The 6,922-nt window shown below is 41.8% G+C and overlaps 1 protein-coding gene across 1 annotated transcript in view; it reads right to left on the bottom strand.

Moving 5' to 3' along the window:
• The window catches only part of CSNK1G1 (casein kinase 1, gamma 1), a 208,149-nt gene extending 202,473 nt beyond the window's left edge, over positions 1 to 5,676 (bottom strand). Inside the window, exon 1 of the mRNA XM_012644865.1 lies at positions 5,491 to 5,676. The gene's annotated coding sequence lies outside the window, so the exon portion shown is untranslated. The remainder of the gene's footprint in view (positions 1 to 5,490) is intronic.
• Positions 5,677 to 6,922: the final 1,246 nt, after the last annotated feature.

Raw genomic sequence — 6,922 nt, 5'->3', positions numbered from 1 at the left:
ACTAAAAATATATAGAAAAAATTAGCCGGGCATGGTGGCGCGTGCCTGTAGTCCCAGCTACTGGGGAAGCTGAGGGAGAAGGATTGCTTGAGCCCAGGAGTTTGAGGTTGCTGTGAGCTAGGATGACGCCACGGCACTCCAGCCCGGGCAACACAGTGAGACTCTGTCTCAAAAAAAAAAAAAAAGAAAAGAAAGATGTAAACATACGGTACTTTCATTCAGAGGCCCAAAAGTCCTCAATGTCCCTTATTCACTAGGCTAAGGAGTTAGAATGCACAAGCAACAGAAATCAATGTGAGTCCAATGTATTGTTCCCTGGAAAACTAATGTGGCATTTTGATGGAGATACAAGCAGTAGCACTTTGCCAGGCTTCCTCATCACCTAGGCTTACCCTCTTTGGTGGCAAGGGCAATGGCCACCTGTCCACCCAGAATCTCTTCCCAAAGCAAAATCAATGAGAATATCTCTTTTCCTAGTATGTCCATACCTCCATTATAATGGGTGAAAGATCCTGAAAGAACAATTCTGATCAGGCGGGAGGATCACTCAAGGCCAGGAGTTTGAGATCAGCCTAGGCAACAGTGAGACCCCTATCTCTACAAAAAATTCAAAAATTAGCTGGTCATGGTGGTGTGAGCCTGTAGTCCCAGGTAGTGAGGAGGCTGAGGCAGGAGAATCACTTGAGCCCCAGAGTTTGAGGTTGCAGTGAGCTATGATCACATCCACTGCACTGTAGCCTGGGCAACAGAGTGAGACCCTGTCTACACACACACACAAGAACGATTTCCATTCCTGGCATCTCAGACCCTGCTATAACTACACTGCCCACTTTGAGCTCGGGACAATCCATCTGTCTTCCTACCCCACCAGAATATTCCTGCTGCAGACAAAACATGGCTCTCTTCTACCCAGATAGCTCTCTCTTTAGACCATTTCTGGGATACCACACTAGTGCTACTTGACAATTTCTCAAAGATGCCAGCGTCTTTCTGGTCCATGCTAAGTTATAATTTTATGGTCTTTACAGTTCAGTAAACCCAAAAGCCTGTTCTCAGGATTTATTAATATCCAAAATGAAAAGTGCGAAGTATGTGCACACATTTAGATGAAAACTAAGCAACAGGCATAGAGGTAAGGCAAAACTCACTACTGAAAGAGTAAATTTAAGTGGGCTTACCACTAAATTAAAAATCCTCAGTGGAAGCTTCTCTTCTGGTTTTAAGACATCACGTAAATAAACATTTATCCTAACATCACCATATCCATTTTTTAGCAACTTCCACCAGCAAGTGGACTATGTTAAATAACGACAAAAATGGTTTATCAGGTGAATGGTGACAATTAAAGACGCATGAAGCTACCTAACATTCAGAGAGTTTGAAAAAACTTAACAATTACCTCTAACCAATTGTCTGTCATCATCCTATATAACTCAATATAAAAATGCAGGTTCTTTAGTTACATGTTCACTGATAGAGCCAACATTATATAACCCAAATCTACTGAAGATTTTTATTTTTGAAAATAATCTGATGAACACAAAGCCATAAAACATGAAACGGGTGGGAAAGAAGAAATCTGAAACAGATGGCATCTAATTTTTTCTCCTGAGTCCATCTTGAACACAATCCCAATAATGTCAAAATCCAATTTAGCTCTCCAAATAAGTAATCTCCAAAACTTAAAATGGTAATTCTGAAGTAAATTCATTCTTTTTTTTTTTTTCCCAGCTTCTCAAAGTTTCTATATTAGGCAGAAATGAGTAGAGACAAGTTAGATGTTAAAAAGAGAAAAACTATCATTACACAAATTCAAAACTTCTTTCAGGAAAATCTACTTCCACTTATCTAAAGCCAGTGAAGCACTTTCTAAGAAGACTGGTAATATTAAAATCTGTCTGTGACCAGCCTTTTCTTCTTGATATAATGATTATATATCCTCATTACAGGCTAAATCACATCTCTGTAAAAGAAATATGCTTTAAAATAAAAACAAGCTCTGGAAGAATACTCATTTGGTTTGAGTAAAAAGAAAGCATTGCCTTTTTGTGCTCTTCCTTTTGCTGTAACAATGGATCTGATCGTCAACTGTGGCGTATGTATCATGCTCTGTAAACCTATATGTTGCTCTTGCTCTATAATCCTATCTTTCTCTCAATAAACCTGATTTTCGTAGCTGCCTTAAAAAAAAAAAAAAAGGCAAGCATTGCCTGGACATTTTTTAACATTTCCACAGTAACCCTTTCACTACTGATTTGACAGTACCAATAAAATCAACTGTACTTTGTTCATTATATGATTCGTGTGTGTGTGTAAACCTTCCCGATCTTTCCTAAAACTTTCTGAGGTCATCCAACTAATAGATATTAAAGAAAAGTTTAGTCATTTTTAGATTTCCTGACAAGCAAATTCCACAACTGACAACTGCAAAGATCCTTGGAATGGCCACATACTTTGAGTGGAAGAGGTCATCAAGAAAAGTATCATTACCAACAGTCTATTTGTTGCATATAATTTAGACAGAACTTTTTACTTCAGCAGCTAGTATCCTATCCCTTACATCAAAATTAGTGGATTATTGAAGTTTTATGAGAAGATAGGGGGAAAATGGGAGCTTCTGATAGCTTTACCAAAGCAAGATAATATGATTTCAACTTTAAGATTTAAAGATGATGAAAAATCATAAAAGAAAACGTAGCAAAAAGCTTAGATATTTAAAGATTTTACACTCTCAGAAGAACTATTTAGAAAGCTGAATAACATTAACAAAAAGCTACAACTGTAGCAAATACAATTTCGATTCTGTATAAAAGAGACATGGGAAAGAAATACGTCAGAAAATTTCTCTCGAATTTACATAAAACCCACAAACCTCCCTAAAAAGTCACACTGAGTTACAAATTTTGTATTCACACACACAAAAAAATTATTAAAGCAAGTTATTTGATTTTTGTCCTTTGAGTATAAAGTACATTTTAAAATTAAAATTACTACCTACAAGTTCCATCAAAAAAGTAAACTACATGGCCAGGTGTGGAGGCTCATGCCTATAATCCTAGCACCCTGGGAGGCGGAGGCAGGAGGATTGCTTGAGCTCAGGAGTTAGAGACCAGCCTGAGCAAGACCAAGATCCCATCTCTACTAAAAATAGAAAAATTAGCTGGGCATTGTGGTGCCCACTTGTCATCCTAGCTACCTGGGAGGCTGAGGCAGGACAATTGCTTGAGCCCAGGAGTTTGAGGTTGCTGTGAGCTAGGCTGATGCCATGGCACGCTAGCCCAACAGAGCAGCAAAGCAAGACTCTATCCCAGAAAAAAACAAAAAAGAAAAGAAAAAAGTAAACTATGTTAGCTAAAAATCTGACATATAACAGGTTACATATAACTATATTATTTTAAATCCACAAAAGAAATGAATATAAAGACTTCATGTTTCTTGCATTTATTTCTATATTCTGATGATGAGTGATTTAAAGGCAGAAATTTTATTTTCATTTATTTTACAGAATATTATATATATAAGGATTCTACAAGTTTTGTTAATAGTCTAAATCTAATTGAGCTGAGTGGTGCTACTGATGTTGATTTCGTTTTGTTTTTGTTTTTTTTTAGATACAGGGTCCTGCTCTGTCACCCAGGCTGGAGTGCGGTGGCCTGATCATAGTTCACTGTAACCTCAAACTCCTGGGCTCAAGCTATCATCCTGCCTCAGCTTTCCAAAGTGCCAGGACTATAGGCATGAGCCAAGGAGCCCAGCTTGATGTTGATTTTAATCTTACTATTACAATTATTTTCTATTTTACACCCCATTTTAATTCTCTTTGAAAAGCTTTGTGATGTTAATTAAGATATTCATGTATCACTTTTCAAATGTATTTCACACTCCATACTGTATACACCAGTATGGTGTATCTGAGAAAAACTTATGAAACATATTTTGGTCATTTCAATAAATACACACATTATACTTTATTATTTATAAGATTTAAGAAACTACAGATAATTAAATTTCATATTACTTATGATCAATTTCTAGAAGTCACTGAAAGTCCTATTGTATACATAAGTTTTGTAATATTATCCAGTTCCCTTCCTATCTCAAACCTCATTCCACAAAACTGGGCTACCTTGACTATGCACAATTAATGATAACAATTCATCTTGCAATTCAAAGGTGCTTCCATTTAAAATGGGCTGTTACTTAAGCAATCACCCCCCTTTTAATACAGGCAAGAATTTTACCTCCTTTTATTTATGAAGAAACGGAAGCTCTGGTGGGTTCCGTGACTCACTCAAGGTCAAAAACTAGCACTGGCACGCACAGTCTGGGTTCAATCCCAGATTTATACACCACAAAGCCAATACCTTCACTTGACCACAATTATCTCCTTAAAAGATTAAGAGACAGGCTCAACAGTTGACAATCTCGTCTCTCTGAATGTTCACATATCTATTCGGAGACATCTATCACTACACAGTACCTACAATTCAGTCATTGAAACATAAATGAGGAGGATCTTTCTACTTCATTTAAACTAGGGCAGGTTTACTGGCAGGTAAGAAAGAGGTTGGAAAAGGCTTGTCGCAACACGTCTCGCCTAGACCTCTATATCTATACGGTTTCCCAGTCTACCTTTTTTTTTTTTTTTTTACAAACATGTACATCTACTATACGAGGCTACGCCTGACTATCCTATAGTTAGGTGCTTTTCATAATTGCACTTTTCTAAGATAATTTATACCAGATTTAATATCTGGCTGGTAGACTTCGTTGAATACGCCATTCAGGCACTTGCCAAACATCCGAAGTATCATTTAGAGACAACAAACCGAGTTACATCGTGGTTTTTTTTTACGCAGTGATGCCTGCCCACTTGGGGTACACCGCTCCTAAAGGACGTGGGAGCGAGGGAGCAGTAAAGGAAGAAGTGGGGGAAGCGCACGGAAGTTGGGTGGAGGGAGGTCTTATTACCCACTCATCTGCCCTAGCTTTGCCAAGGGCGGCTCCCCGCGGTGCCCGGCCGACACAGACCCCCACACCGTCGAAGCCCGGCTCTGTCTCAGCGGAGGGGGTAGGGAAAGGGAGCAACGGTAGCATGGGGTTGCCCCAGCCACACTGCCGAATCCATGCCCTCATTTTGGCCCTAAAAGATGCTCTCCCTTTCAGAATGAGCCCTCCAGGTGGCAAACTCCCTGTACACACTGGCCGAAGTCTTCTGCCTCTGAAGAGGCGCCTCCTCCGCCTGCCTTTACTTCGCCACCCGAAACTCTCCGCCCGCGGTGTTTCCCCAGCCCTTCTATTCCGCCCCCGCAAACCTCCACAAACACACACGCCGGCCTGCGCCCCACCCGGGATCCCAGCGTCCCCCGCCTGGACCCAGAGACCCCCACACACACACAATTCCTCCTCAGACACACACACACACACACACACACACACACAACCCTCTGACTGCAGCCTCCCGGATCCCGTCGAAGCCGGAGCAAGTACCTGATCCAGCCGTACTCCGGGGCTCAAATGGGGCGGGCGCGGTCCCCTCCTGGAGACACCGAGTGCTTCTCAACCCACCCACAGCGGTGGCTTCTCTCTTTCCCAAGAGCGGGAGGGAGGAGAGAAAGCGGAGGGGAGGGGTAAGGAGAGGAGCCGAGGGGCAGCAGGAGCCGAACCGGAACCACTAGCACTGGCCCCGCCCTCTCCCTGGAGCCGTAGCTGACTCTGGCGCTCTGATAGGACAAATCTAGAGGAGGCAGGGAGAAATTGATACCACCACTTCCGGGTCATCCCTCCTGCTGTCCCTCCTTAGCAACCGCGTGGGGTTGCTAAGCGGAAGTGCCTTCAAAGACACCCACCCGCACTTCTTCTGGGACTATCAGGAGGTATCTTGGGAGCGTTGTGCTTTCTTTTGGCAACGCTGTCTTACCTTCTACTCTTGGTCTTAGACTCGGCACACGCTTCGCTGCCGGAGGCACGAAGCCCATCCGGCTTTTCCCTTCAGCTGTACTCCTCCACCAACCCGCACCACTGTATATACCTACTCCCTCCGGCCCCTTCAGTCCGTGGTAGACCCAGTGGCTCTTCCTGAGGCTCCTCTCTCCGGTCCCGCGCGGGAGTTATTTTCTGCCGGTTTAGCAAGCATCTCCCTCTTGTGGATTTTGAATTGTGTTTCAACCAGATTTTTAAAATCTCTTTCAGTGTCGTGAAAGCTTTTTCAAGCACTTCGTTCTCCTGTGACAGCCCCTCATGCTCAATGGTGAGAAGTTTTGTCTTCACCTATCTATTGTAAGGATTGCACGTTTGTGTGTGGCCTGGAATTAACCTAGTTAAATGGAAGCGGCAAACAAGGTTCGATGTAAGTCAACTAGAGTTATTTTAATGCTTAAAACAGAAAGCAAAGAAAAAGGCCTGGGGAAGGAAAGATATGTAATCCTTCCCTCAAACTTTCAAAACTACACTGTGGACAAGAAAAATGTCAATAACGGACCTCATTTATTTTTGTGTCGGGGTGATTTGGGGTTTGAAAATATTGGGAAAACTATTGCTTGGGGTAAAAGCCAACAATACTCTTTTTAGAAAAATAACCTATATCATTATTCAGAGAAATACTGTTGGGCATTCAGAGAAAAGTGAGTAAAAATCTTCGCTTGGTTTTCCAATCTTGAATAGGTCTGCTTAAAAGCACTCAAGCGTAAGAGTAGCTCCTGAGTTTGTTTTCTATTCCATGGGAGTCAATATGCATGCAACTACAAGCTCCAGTTTTATTGGTCATGATAACCTCTTAGTCACCGATATTGGACTGTTGTCCACCTCAGCCTCGGCAGAGAGGAAATGAGCTTTGGTAACTTAAAAGAAACACCAGGTCTGTCGGTTTCCTGTGTGCATGAGACAGCATTAAATTGATTCACCATAGGCTATCACTTCAGGC

Source organism: Propithecus coquereli, unplaced genomic scaffold, assembly GCF_000956105.1.
Source record: "Propithecus coquereli isolate 6110/MARCELLA unplaced genomic scaffold, Pcoq_1.0 Scaffold221, whole genome shotgun sequence".
In the NCBI taxonomy this organism is placed as follows: domain Eukaryota; kingdom Metazoa; phylum Chordata; class Mammalia; order Primates; family Indriidae; genus Propithecus; species Propithecus coquereli.
This window is presented reverse-complemented; position numbering and strand designations above follow the sequence as displayed.